The sequence below is a fragment of the Eptesicus fuscus genome, chromosome 3 (genome assembly GCF_027574615.1).
Source record: "Eptesicus fuscus isolate TK198812 chromosome 3, DD_ASM_mEF_20220401, whole genome shotgun sequence".
Taxonomy (NCBI): domain Eukaryota; kingdom Metazoa; phylum Chordata; class Mammalia; order Chiroptera; family Vespertilionidae; genus Eptesicus; species Eptesicus fuscus.
Window position 1 is genome coordinate 38553051 of NC_072475.1, and position 14890 is coordinate 38567940.

The following is a 14890-nucleotide window of genomic DNA, read 5'->3' on the forward strand; positions in this document are numbered from 1 at the left end:
AGGAAAGTTTAATTATTATCCAAACGAGACCACTTCCAAGAATATTCCATTTCTGTTTTGCCACATCTGCTGAATATTTTTTCTGAAAAGAACACTTACTTGTTAAAGGACAAGCCTGTACTACAAATCTGAAAGTGGAGCTAATGAAAAGAATTTCATTACCACGAATAATTTCCTAAGAGCACAGTAATGCATCCAAGTGATCCAGCAATTAGTTATTTTTCAAATGATAATGTAATCAATTTAGGAAAAAAAGGGAGAGAGAGAAAGAAGGACATGCTATTAATATTTTCGAAGACTGCTAATTTGTGTAGACAATTGTGGTGATATATCCTGCTTCTAATGATGAAACCCAAGGGTCTCGTGTTTGGGTGCCATTGGATGATATTTAGATTTCTAAGTCCTTAGGCCCATGTTCTCAAATCCTGCTTTATTTTTTTTTAATTGATTTTTTTAGAGAGAGGAAGAGGGGAGAGAGAGAGGGAGAGAGAAAATCGCTGTGAGGGAAACATCAATGTGAGAGAGAAACATGGATTAGTTGCCTCCCACTGGGAATGGAACCCATGACCTGGGTATGTGCCCTGACAGGGAATCAAACCTGCATCTTTTGGCTTATGGGATGATGCTCCAACCAACTGAGCCATACTGGCCAGGGCTCAAATCTTACTCTATTAAGAGAGGATGGTGGCATTCCTGCTAGAGAACCCGTGAAGACAAATCCCCTGCCTGTTACATCTTTGTATTCCCAGTAGTTTTTAACAGAATACTTTGCACATACTAGCTACTCAGTGAATGAACAAATGAATGAATGAATGGATGGATGAATGCATGTGGCTACTTATTTTACTCAAAGAACCTTCAATACTTAACCCCCATACCCTACTCAGAATCCTAGAGAGAGGAGAACAATCATTATTTAGTTACAGTTGCTACTGCAGAGTGTTTTGCTCTCCTATGATGATGAGTTCAGAGAAGTTCTGCTCTTGGTCCTATATTAGATGAGTTACCCTAAAGTCCACAATGCCATAAGTCTGTAAACTCTGCTTTTAAATCATATTCCAGAAATGGTCTAATTTTTTAGCCTACTTTGCTCTCGGTCAATATCAAGTGCATTATAAAGAACAGAACCATCAAAGTGTACAATTTTCCAGTACTGTCCTGTTGTATATATTGCACGCATTCCAATTCTATTGTATTTGGGATGAGGCCAGATTATATACATGCAACATTAGAACTAAAGTAAAGGTTTTCTTCCAACTACAAAAAAATAACTTTAAAATATTAAATGGAACTTGTCTAATAGGATCTACGGCAGAGTTCCCTAAGGATATGTGGTAATGGATTCCTAAGTAGATTCTTGTAAGAAATAAATTTATGAGTTCTTTTTTCAGACAGCTTGATCCTGAGCAGCCATGTCTAAAGCCTCCCGGCTTGCTCAGGCACAATGCATTTTGATAGTAAATCATTTTTACAGCTTATATTTTGAGCTGTCCACCTTTGCTGTGTGCCTCTGACACTCCTGATAGCAACTCAGTGACAGCATCTTTCTTGCATTTTCCTGTTCAGGGTCTCTGATTGTAATTGGGGCCTATGGTCTACACATCAGTGACCTTAGGAGAGTGCTGTATGTAACTAATGATGTATGTCACAGGCATTGGGGGTGGGGTAGGGAGTAAAAACACCCAGGTATATACTTGCTCTTCTAGGTCCTGTGATTCAGGTCTCTGGAATCTGTTATTGGGAAGAGACAAGCAAAGTGAAAAGAATACTAAACTGCCTGTCAGAAGATCTGATTTAGAGCATTAGCTTTGGTGCTAAATATTTGCATGAACTTGAGCAGGTCACAACTCCCCTGAATTCTGTCTTATTCAACAGTTAAAAGGAAAGTTCTGGGTTTTAACAGGATTGGCAAATATCTCCAATTCCGCCAGTCAGTACTATGCCCAATGTGTAACTTCCCTAATCCATCACGTATCTTTCCCTCTAAGACTCAGACTCATCCCGTCCCAGGAATTCTTTTGACTACCACACACCAGGAAGGCGCTCTGATTTTAATGTTGATAAGTGAGTAAAAGCACTACGTGAGTTATCCATTGCTGTGTGACACACCACCCCAAATCTAATAGTAGATTAGAACAACAGCATCCATTTCCTTATTCATTTCCTTCGCTCATAATAGCCAGCTTCGGCAGGGCTTGGCAGACACACACTTTTCTGCTCCGGGCAGTGTCGGCTAGTTTGACGCTTATTTCAAGATGGCTCGCTGAGATGGCTGGCGAGTGGTACTGGATTTCGGTGGGAAGATCAGCCAGGGCTGTGGACAGAGACCTCCATGCCTCTTCACATGGGCCTCTCCATGGGTGTCTTGGAATGTCTCATATTACAGTGGCTGGGTTCCAAAGCAAGTGTTCTAAGAGAACAAGGAGGAAGTGCATTGTGGTTTTCATGATTTAGCCTCAGGAAGCCCATATTGTAGCTTCTACCATACTCTCTCGGTCTAGGGCAGTCACACATTCAAATGATAGGGACACTGACCTCTTGATGGAGGAATAGCAAGGTTCTAGAAGAGCATGGCCTGGCTGGTGTGGCTCAGTGGTTGAGCATCGACCTATGAACTAGGAGGTCACAGTTCCATTCCCAGTCAGGGCATATGCCTGGGTTGCGGGCTTGATCCCCAGTGTGGGGTGTGCAGGAGGTAGCCGATCAATGATTCTCTCTCATCATTGATGCTTCTATATTTCTCTCCTTCTCCCTTCCTCTCTGAAATCAATAAAACCATATTTTGGAAAAAAAAGAATATTATGTAAATGGAATCATCCTGCATGAAATCTTTTGAGACTGGAAACTTTCACTCAGCATAATGCCTTGTTCCTTCTTATTGCTGAGTAGTGCTCTATGGTACAGAAGTACCACACTTTGTTTATCCACTCACCCACTCAAAAACTTTTGGGATGTTTTTCATTTGGGGACAATGTTTCTATAAACATTCATCCATAGGTTTTTATGTTAACATATATTTTTCTTTCTCTAGGGTAGATAACTATGACTGGGATTTTTTGGGTTATATGGTCTGTGTATGTTTAACCTTATGAGAAACTGCCAAATCATTTTCCAGAGTAGCTGGTACATTTTTATTTTATTTTATATTTTACAGAGAGAGTGGGAGGGAGGGAGGGATGAGGGAAGAGAGAGAGTGATAGAGAGGAAAGAGAGAAGAGAGGAGAAAGAGGGGGAGAGAGAGAAAGAGAGAGAGAGTGAGAGAGAGAGAGAGGTGAGAGAGACACATCTATGGGTTGCCTCCTGCAGATCCTTCAGTGTGCAGGGTGATTCTAACCACTTAGCCAAACTGGCCAGAAACATATGGGAGTTTCAGTTGCTCTGAGTCCTCACCAGCACTTGATATTATCAGTATACTAGAGGCCTGGCACACGAAATTCATGCACAGGTATGGTCCCTAGTCCTGGCCTGTGATCAGGGCCATCTTCCCTGGCTGCCTGAAGCCGGCCCTGCCCCCCCCCACCCCCCCCCACCACCCACCCCCGGTTCCCCATTTGCCATCAGGCAATCGGAGCCTGACAGCTGGCGGGGAGAGGGACCGAGAGGTCGGCTGTTCTGCCTGCTCCCTGGCCCTGCCCCTGCCGCCACTCACCCCAGTTCCCCATTTGCCATCGGGTGATTGGAGCCTGCTGGCCAGGGAAAGAGACCAAGAGGTAGTCAGTGCACCTCATAGTGACTGGTCCAGCAGTTGTTCTAGTCATTCCACTGTTAGGGTCAATTTGCATATTACCCTTTTATTATATAGGATATTTTCTAATGTCAGCCATTCAAATAGCTATGTAGTGGTACCTCATAATGGTGCTTAATTTTATTTTATTTTATTTTTTAAAATATATTTTATTGGTTTTTTACAGAAAGGAAGGGAGAGGGATAGAGAGTCAGAAACATTGATGGGAGAGAAACATCGATCAGCTGCCTCCTGCACACCTCCCACTGGGGATGTGCCCGCCACCAAGGTACATGCCCCCGACCGGAATCGAACCTGGGACCCTTCAGTCCGCAGGCCGACGCTCTATCCACTGAGCCAAACCGGTTAGGGCATGGTGCTTAATTTTAAATCTTTAGCATCACACATGCATGTTACCTCTTACCTTCCCCTGCCCTGAACCAGTCCATGCATTTCTATCAAATGGATTTTCCTAAACCACAGCACTTCTGAGATCCCCTTTGGCTTAAAAACCTACAATGGTTTCCAACTTTTCCCTGAATTGAGTACACCTGCCTTGCCCTGACACGCAAGGCCTTACATAATCCGGCTCCAAACTACCTTTCCAGGTTCATCTTTTACTATTTTACTGTATTTTTCGCTCCACCTAGTTCTTTTGCTTCTCTGAGAGTAGGTTCTTTGCCTTCTCTGTCAGTGCTGTTCCAAAAACTGGCTCCTCTGATCCTCCTTCTGTATCAAAAGCCAACAACTTGAGGGGACTGTCCTTGACCTTCTGTGCCTGGAATACCACCATGAAATACTGGGCAGCCTTTCCCAGGCACTTCCCAGGCTGAGAGCACCTCCTTGGACCAATCAGCAAATCCAGGACCCGGCCGGCATCCAGCTGGGGAGTGAGTCTCCTTTGCTTATAGAGACCAAGAACTTTCCAAGTGATTCTACTGGGCCCCCCCCCCCCGACCCCCCCCCCCCCCCCCACACACACACACACACTTGGAGAAGAGAAGGGAGCTAAGATAAGGGGCTAGCCTCTCTTCAGGGACACTGCATTCCCCCAGGGAACATTTCCTTCCCCATGCCCCTTTCTCCTTTAACCAGTGTCTGAACGTTAGAAGGCAGAGTGCATATATAGCAATGATATTATCTTATGTCTGTCTTAGAAGTTCTCTCAGAGGTTTTTGAAACTTTTTTTTTTTTTTTGAGATTTGAGTTTAATGATACGGTAATTTCTCAAATGCGTTTCCAATAAAGCACGAAGAGGAGCTCTGATAGCTGTCAACAGTATGTCACTTCCCTTCAGCAGTGAAAGCTGAGAGAGAGTGTTTGAATAACATTAATAATTTCCTGATGGAAACTATTGCTTTGATCTGATACCAAGCCACTTAGCCCGGTCTTCAGACTCTACTTAGAAGGTTAAAGGGGGGAGGGTGGGGAGATATGGTAAACCACTGTTACGCTAAACATTTTTATTTGGTGGTAGAAACACCATTCTCAGTATCAGTAACAACAAACTTGTTCTTTAGTACAAACCTCTAAGAATAAGGGAATGATTGTTGTTGTTGTTAATCTTCACCCGAGGATATTTTTTTCCATTGACTTTTAGAGAGAGTGGAAGGGAAGAGGAAAGACAGAGAGAAACATCAATGTGAGAGAGACACATTGATTGGTTGCCTCCCACACGCACCCAGACCAGGGCTGGAAATTGAGCCTGCAACTGAGGTATGTGCCCTTGACCGGAAATCAAACCCTGGACCCTTCAGTCTAGGGGACAATGGTCTATCCACTGAGCCAATCCGGGTAGGGCTAAGGGAATGATTTTAAACGCCCATGCTTGCTCAAAGGAATATTTAAGGGGAAAAAAAAAATGAGCTGAGCTCAGCCTTCCTTAGCCCCCTTCTCTAACTGGGCCAGGATATTTTAATCATGTTTCCAAAAGCCCATATAAATTCTAAGAAAGCCAAGTGACATTGTTAATAATAGCAAATTCAATTCTGGTCAAGTGTGTATGTATTCAAGTTACATTCTAGATAGCTTTCTTCTTGTATAATTATGTCCCTAATAACAGTGTTTAAAACATATTATTTTGTGTAATATAGAGGTTTACCATTGCATGACTATTTTATGCCAAAATCTCACTCCTCGGGGACTCATGTCTTATCACAATACCCACAGTGTCAGTGCAGAACCTCTACATAGTAGGGATCTATCAGTGTTTGTTTAATAAATGAATGAATGAATGAATGCAGAACTCTCAGGAGAGGTCACTAGTCACTCCATTTATTCAGTCATTCATTTGTAAGTATTTAATGAGTTCTCAGACAGAAAGATATCTTTTCTAATTAATTTTCTTTTAGTTTTCAAATTACAGCTAACGTAGCTTTTGTCAGTGTGGCTCAGTTGGTTGAAGCATTGCCCCATACACCAGGAGGTGGTGGGTTTGATTCCCAGGCCGGGGACATGTGGGAGGCAACTGATCAATGTTTCTCTCTCTCTCTCTCTCTCTCTCTCTCTCTCTCTCTCTCATCAAAGGGGGAAAAAAAAAACAGCTGATGTACAATTGTATATTAGTTTTAGGTGTACAATCCAGTGATTAGACTTTTATATAATTTATGAAGTGATCGCCCCAATATATTTAGTACCCACCTGACACCATATATAGTTATTAAAATATTATTGACTATATTTCCTATTCTGTACTTTACTTCCCCATGACTATTCTGTAACTACCCATTTGTACTTCTAAATCCCTTCACCTTTTCCATCCACTCCCCAACCCCACTGCCATCTTGAAACTGTCAAAATGTACTCTGTAACTATGAGTCTGTTTTGTTTTTTAGATTCCACATGTAAGTGAAATCATCTGACATTTGTCTTTTTCTGTCTGACTTATTTCACTTAGCACAAAACCCTCCAGGTCTGTCTATGTTGTTGCAGATGGAAAGATTTCATTCCTTTTTATGGCTGAGTCATATTCCATTGTGTATATATGCACCACTTCTTTATCCATTCATCTGTTGATGAACCGCCAGACTGCTTCCATATCTTGGCCATTGTAAATATTGCCGCAATAAACCTATGGATATATGTCTTTTTGATTTAGTGTTTTGGGCTTTTTTGGGATAAATACCCAGCAATAGAATTGCTAGGTCCTTCTTTGTCTCTTGCTATAGCTTTGTTTCAAAGTATATTTTATGTGGTATAAATATTGCTACCCCAGCCTTTTTTTTTCTTTTTTTTTTTTTTTTTTTTCGGATACTTAGCATATTAGCCTTTTATTTTATTTTATTTTATTTTTTTTTAATTTCTTTATTGATTAAGGTGTCACATATTTGTCCTCATCCCCCCATTCCCATCCCACCCCTCTCCCCACGCATGCCCCAATCCCCTGTTGAACTTAACCGTTGGATAGGCTTATATGCATGCATACAGGTCCTTTGGTTGAACTCTCCCCCTCCCCCCCACCCTCCCCCTACCCTCCCCTATCCTCCCTCTGAGGCCCGATAGTCCGATCGATGCCTCCTTGATTCTGGTTCTGTTCTTGTTCCTCAGTCTATGTTGTTCATCATTTCCTCTAGATGAATGAGATCAAATGTCACTAGATATATACTAATAAGAACTGAATGTGAGACGAGCAATAATATTTATGCTGACAGGCAAATGAATCAATCTGTAGCGAGCTTCCCCCTGGACCCACAGTTCTTTTGAGACCCAATTTCGATGTCCAGTAGTTCCTTATGTGTACATGTCAGCACTGACCCCTCAGCTCTGGATGGTGGACAAATGGTGGTAACGGAGGTCCGACTCCCTCTGGTTTGGTCTCGGCCGAACCCAGGGGCACGGCGTCACCTGGACTAAGGGGCACGTGGCCTCACCCATACCCAAGGGGCGCGTGGTCTCACCCGGGCCTGGGACCCAGCCTCACCCGGATGGATCCAGGGGCGCACGGCCTCACCCGGACCCAGGATCTGGCTTCACCCGTACCCAGGGACGCTTGGCCTCTCCCAGACCCAGGGGCACATGGCCTCACCCGGGCTTAGTTGCACAAGGCCTCACCTGGATCCAGGGACACATGGTCTCACCCAGACCCAGGAACGTTTGGCCACTCCCAGACCCAGGGCCACTTGGGCTCACCCGGGCCTAGGTGCACGAGGCCTCATCCGGATCCAGGGACGCATGGTCTCACCCGGACCCAGGGACGCTTGGCCTCTCCCCGACCCAGGGCCACTTGGGCTCACCCGGGCCTAGGTGCACGAGGCCTCACCCGGATCCTGGGACACATGGTCTCGCCCGGACCCAGGGACGCTTGGCCTCTCCCAGACCCAGGGCCACTTGGGCTCACCCGGGCCTAGGTGCACGAGGCCTCATCCGGATCCAGGGACGCATGGTCTCACCCGGACCCAGGGACGCTTGGCCTCTCCCAGACCCAGGGCCACTTGGGCGCTACCCCAGCCTTTTGTTTGTTTGTTTTGGTTCCATTTTCATGAAATACTTTTTCCATCCCTTTACTTTCAGTCTGTGTGTGTCTTTCAATCTGAAGTGAATCTCTTGTAGACAGGATATGTAAGGATCTTGTTTTGTTATTGATTCAATCACTGTATGTCTTTTGATTGGAGTATTTTATCCATTTGCATTTAAAGTAATTGATGATAGATATGCATTTATTGCCATTTTATTACTGACATTTCTTATCTTTTTTCCCCTTCTTCTTAAAGAAGATTCTTTAATATCTATATATATATATAAAAAGCCCGTGGCCTTAACGCCGGAAGGACCAAAGACCGGTGCGGGTGGGTGGGGCCGCACAATTTCACATGCTGGGCTTCTAGTTTCTTATAATACTGGTTTGATGTTGATGACCTCTAGCTTTTTTATTTTTGTCTAGGAAACTCTTTATCTGCCCATTTGATTCTAAATGATAGCTTTGCTGGGAAGAGTAATCTTGGTTATAGGTCCTTGCTATTCATCATTTTGATTATTTTGGTGCCAATTCCTTCTAGCCTACAAAGTTTCTGTTGAGAAGTCAGCTGACAGTCTTATGGGGGTTCCCTTGTAACTGTCTGTTGCTGCTTTTAAGAGTCTTTTTTTGTCTTTAACATTTTACATTTTAATTATAATGTGTCTTGGTGTGGGCCTTTTTGGCTTCATCTTGTTTGGTACTCTCTGCTCTTCCTGTACTTGTATGTCTATTTTCTTCACCAACTTAGGTAAGTTTTTTGTCATTATTTTTTCAGATAGGTTTTTAATTTCTTGCTCTCTCACTTCTCCTTCTGGTACACCTATGATGTGAATGTTGGTATTCTTAATTTTGTCCCAGAGGCTCCTTACTCTATCCTCATTTTTTAAAATTCTTTTTTCTTTTTGCTGTTCTGATTGGGTGTTTTCTGCTTCCTTATCTTCCAAATCACTGGTTTGATCCTCTGCTTTGTCTACTTTACTGTTGATTCCCTGTAATGTATTCTTTATTTCAGTTAGTGTATTCTTTATTTCTGACTGATTCTTTCTTATGGTTTCCATTTTTGTTTTTATGCTGTTGAAGTTCTCACTATGTTCCTTGAGCATCCTTATAACCAGTGTTTTGAACTCTGTATCTAGTAGTTTGCTTGCCTCCATTTCATTCAGTTCTTTTTCTGGAGATTTCTCTTGTTCTTCCATTTGTGACCTGTTCCTTTGTCTCCTCATTTTGGCTGCCAGCTTGTGTTTGTTTCTATGTATTAGGTGAGCTGCTATGTTCCCCTGTCTAGGTAAAGGGTCCTTATGTAGTAGGTATCCTATGGGTTCCAATGGCACAGCCTCCCAACTCATTTGAGATGGGCACTCCAGGTGTGCCTACTGTGTGGGTTGTGTACACCCTCTTGTTGCAGCTAAGCCTTGATTGCTGTTAGCACATCACTGGGAGGGATTGACCCCCAGGCTGATTGGCTTTGAGAAAAAGCTGCAAGTACAGCAGAGGAGCTGCTGTGCAGGAGCACACCCCTTGGAGCAGGACTTCAGAGGGGATTTGGTGCCTGCCAAGACTGCCCCTTGAGGATGTTGCTCATGGAGGCAATGGGTTGTAATCCAGCATGGTCTTAAGCTGTCCATCAGGTGCACTGTCTCTGGGGCCTCCCAGAAAGTGCAGTCCAAGGTCAGCCCCTGTCTGTGCCCTGCCTGGTGCTACCACCTGACATGAGCTACAGAGCATTTGCAGATGGCTGCTACTTGTGCTGGGCTTGGAGGTGCCCAGGAAAGGCCAAGCTGCAAACCAAGGCTGGATGCCACTTGTGCCAGGCCTGGGGCCACTTGGCAAGAGGTAGAGGATACACAGAGGCCTGATGTTGCTTGTTTGAGAGATTTTAGGAAGGCCTAGATCTTTACTAAGAGAGGCCATTTGTATGAAAGCCATTGGAAATGGCTCAGATGGGCACAAAGGTTGGGTGGGCTGGGATCTCAGGGCAGGGCAAACAGTGTAAGCCAGGTTGATGGGGACACAGACATGCAACCTGCCTGCCTGCTCTGTATGGGAGGGCTCAGCGAAGGAACAATGTCCTTTGCCAACACCTCTGTCTGGGAGAAAGCTCCCTCTCCAGTTCTGGTCCTGAAGCCAGACACATCAGTTCCTCCCCATATATCCCTGGTGCCTTTCAAGCTGCTGCCCAGCACTGGAACTCAGAGGGAGTGAGTCTGAGTAAGTCCTTGTGTGAGACTCCAGTGGCCCCTGTCTCAGCCACAATCTCCACTGGTATTTATAAATAATGAAAGTTATGGGGCCTTCTCTTCCCAGCACTGGAACCTAGGCTGGGTATTTTGGTGTAGAGCTGGGACCCCTGGATATTCTGGGGGGTCCTCCAGGGCCCAGATATCACTCCCAATTTTTAACTGTCCCCCATGTGGGACTAGCCTGTTTTGTGTCCCTGCCCCTCCTACCAGCTTCATGTGGCTTTTTCTTTATATCTTTAGTTATAGGACTTCTGTTCAGTTTGATTTCAGGTGGTTCTGAATGATGGTTGTTCTGTGGTTTAGTTGTAATTCTGATGAGGTGGTGGGAGATTCTAAGTTTCATGTTTACCTATCTGCCACCTTGACCAGAAGCAAAAAAAGATATCTTCATAGTTATTTAGAATGAATAGAATCAGACTGGCAAAATGCTTGATTTAATATTAATACTTCTAGGCCCTGAGTCTTCTGGCAGGGGAGGTGGTGAAGCTGGAGTGGAAGGAGGGCACCAGTTCTAAAGCATTTTACACGTTTCCTTTATTCTGAGGTAACACATGAGCATTGAGCTACCTTAGCAGCTTACATTCCCTTTGGTTGTCACTGTAGTTCTGAATGTGGTGTGCGGAAGGACAGGAGGACTGCTCTAATATTTTTCCATCTATAGGACAGCAGCAAATAAGGACTTCTAGAGCAATTCACCTCCTCAGGGACCAAGGATGAAAGAAAACTACTGAGCAGAACCAAGCCTCTGTTCTCTGCATGTGTGCTGGGTGCACTAATGGGTGTGATATCATCACCTGATTTTAAGTGCTCTGTGGGAAAGCCCAGCCTTTTGCATTTGAGCTAAATTATAAGCAGGGTTATGATCACTTAAACAAGAACTGCTTTGCTCTTCTTTAAAGTACCTGGAGGAGAAAAAAATCAGCAATTAGGACTAAGTATACCTAAAATGCTATAGGAACAAGGCAGAGTTAATAGAAAGGAAAGAAAAGAAAAGAAAAGAAAAGAAAAGAAAAGAAAAGAAAAGAAAAGAAAAGAAAAGAAAAGAAAAGAAAAAGACTTTCCCTAATACAAATAATCTTCCTTGGAATGGATATCCTAATTTAGTATTTCCCCTTCAATATCATTTAGGTTTATACATGTTTATTAAGTATTTAGGAGCCAGCACTTCATGTCATTTACCTCATTTTTTTTTAAATCTTCAATAGACTTATTAGGGTATCTTATTATTCCCATTGTTCAAAGGGAGATTTAGGCTCAGAGAGAGTAGAATCTTGTTCAAGGTCCTGACGCAGTGCCAGTGGCTGGGCATAGTGGGTTTGGGCCCTCATTCTTCTTACCCCTCAACCCTCATCTCCAACAGCCCTCCAAGCTACCCCAGTAACTATACAACTTGCAGCAAAAGCCTAGCTCCTGAGACTCTCCTATATCAAATCAAACACCTAATAAATGGTGGAGCTGACATATGAAGCCAGAACTTTCTGACTGAGTGCTTAGGTGTGTTCCTGTCCCTGATCTTAGGAGGGTACCCTCCAGCAGTAACACAACTACTTTCTCTTAGGTTTCATTTTGAATATTGTATTTCCTTCTAAATAAATCAGGGCAAAACCTCCAGTTAACGAATGCCTCAAAAGTTTTCTATCTCTTTAGTTGTATCACATAATAGAAATCAGGCAGGTGGGGAATTTAACCATTCCACCATCACCCAACTTGCCCCAACCCTTACCAAATCCCAGAGATTTCACAAATTCTTTCAATCTGGGAAAATTAACTTCTTTGCTGCTCCTTTTTGGCTGTCTCTTATCAGGATTAAATACTTACTGCTCTTTCTGTTTTGATTTGACTGATATGAACTTGAACTCCTTTCCCTTCTAACAGATGAATTTCCTAGCTTAGCTCTGAATCAGAATGATGCTCTATCTTACTTTTTGAGAATTTGTGGACTTCGTCATTGCAAATGAGTCAGTGTTTTGGAATTTGCATCTTCTTAAGTAACAAGTATGTTGCCTCATTTAAAAAAATTACATATTGTAAGGAATGTGTTTTTTAAATATGTTTTTTATTGATTTTAGAGGGGAAGGGAGAGGGATAGAGAGATAGAAACATCCATGGGCTGCCTCTGGCATGCCTCCCACTTGGGATTGAGCCCGAAACCCAGGCTTGTGCCCTGACCGGGAATTGAACCGATGACCCCCCTAGTTCATAGGCCAACATTCAACCATTGACCCACACCAGCCAGGCATTTTTCAAACCAGAATTTTTCAAAGAGAATTCTAGTCCAATTTTTCATTTTATTTAAAAAAATCTGATTTATTTACAATCAAACCCCCAATTCAATTAACTAGCATTTACATTCTCAGCATTTTCAAAAGATTAGTATGTGTTCTGTAGAGATTGACCCCAGGGCAGCTGCACAGTTCTCTGCAAGAAGGTTCCTCTTTTTTGGAGACAATGAGTCAGATTTGTATTAACTCAGAAATGAATTTAAGGAGAAATAAAAACAACTTTGTCATCTAATGAGTAATTGTTTCATCTTGATTTAATTGATAAAGCAGCAACTCTAAAAATAAAACTTACTGTAGATTTTTATTTTTTATTTTAAAAACCATACTCTTGCCTAGCCAGTGTGGCTCAATGGTTGAGCACTGACCTGTGCAACGGGAAGTCACCAGTTGAATTCCCAGCCAGGGCACATACCCAGGTTGTGGGCTTGATCCCCAATAGAGAGCATGCAGGAGCCAGCAGATCGATGTTTCTATCTCTCTCCTCCCTTCCTCTCTCTGAAATCAATAAAATATATATATATATTAAAAAATACCACATACTCTTAACTTTGCCTTTTTGCATATCTAAATAATGTATAATTTTAAAAATGACTTCAAGTATTAGTATTTAAAGGGATTGCTTGGTTTGTGGGTGGTATGCTAATTGTTTGGGTCCACATATAAGCTGAAATATAAATTTCAAGAAAGTTTAAATATCTCTAATTCAATTCTTTTCCATAAAATCAGACCTAGTTCTTTATTTCCGCCCCACATTGACGATGATTGCCTAATAAATCTATCCTACACCAACTAAAAATGAACAACTTTACAGATCTTTTTCTTCCTCAACTTACAACTACCATGGCATTTTGTACATTTTAATGACATTTATTAAATGTTGCCTTTTATTGAAGTTATTCTCCTAAAGTTTAGCTATTCTTAAGTGACTTGTTGGGTAAGAATCTACAACAGTTTCTAGTTGTTCACTGAATTGTAGGCTCCTGCCTCACCTGGCATGCATAACCATCTATGATCTGGCCCTAACCTGCCCTTTCCAGCTTTATCTTTATGGTTTTTTTCCACTGAAACTTGGCTCTTCCTACTTCTGAGAAGAGGTCCTGGGATTTCCCATTTTTCTTGTGTTAGTCTCACAAACTAAGTGCCTCATAGAGAGATCCATTCCAAAGCCGTGTGTGATCTTCCCAACTGAGCACGTCTCTACTTGTTTCTTATCTTTGCAGCACATGGTTTATACTACACTGCGTACTTATGTCACTACTGCCCACTTTGGCCTAAATCGATGATTTTCAACATTTTTCATCTCATGGTACACGTAAACTAATTATTAAAATTCTGTGGCACACCAAAAATATATATATATATTTTGCTGATCTGACAAAAAAAAAAAAAAAGGTATGATTTTGATTCATTCACACCTCACAGTGAATGGCTATTGTTGTGTTGGCTGTTGTCATTTTTTAATTTGACAATCTAAGGGAAAAGAGGTTATTGTACATAAAAATAACATTCTTTCCACCTAACTTGACGCTATTTGTAAATACAAAAAAAAGAGAGAAAGAGAGATAAAGATAAAAGAGAGGAAACAGAGGACAATGAAAGAAAAACAGATAGAAAGCTTGTACTGAACGTCTAAAGAAAAATAATGAGCTAAAGGTGTTTAGCTAAGAAAAGAAAAAGCAGAAGAGTAGATTTTTTATTTCCAACTTCTTGAAGGAGTTTCATTAGCGGTCTGATATATTTACTGAATCAGGGAGCAATATCTGCAGTCACTCGAAGTAATAAAGACCCTGGAGAGCAAAAATAAAGTCAAACTCACTTCTCTCTGAATTCATCCCTCCTCTACTATGCCTTTCAGAAATAAGATATTGAAACGCCATCCAACCTATGTTGGGAGAATGGCTATTTTGTCTTCCAAACAAAAGAAACATTAATGATAAGAGAGAATCATTGATCAGCTGCCTTCTGCACACCCCCTACTGGGGATCAAGCCTGCAACCTGGGCATGTGCCCTTACAGGGAATTGAACCATCACCTCCTGGTTCATGGGTCGATACTCAACCACTGAGCCACGCCAGCTGAGCTCAAATATTCTTTTTAAAAAATATATATTTTTTTATTGATTTCAGAGAGGAAGGTAGGGGGAGAAATAGAAACATCAATGGTGAAAGAATCATTGGTTGGCTGCCTCCTG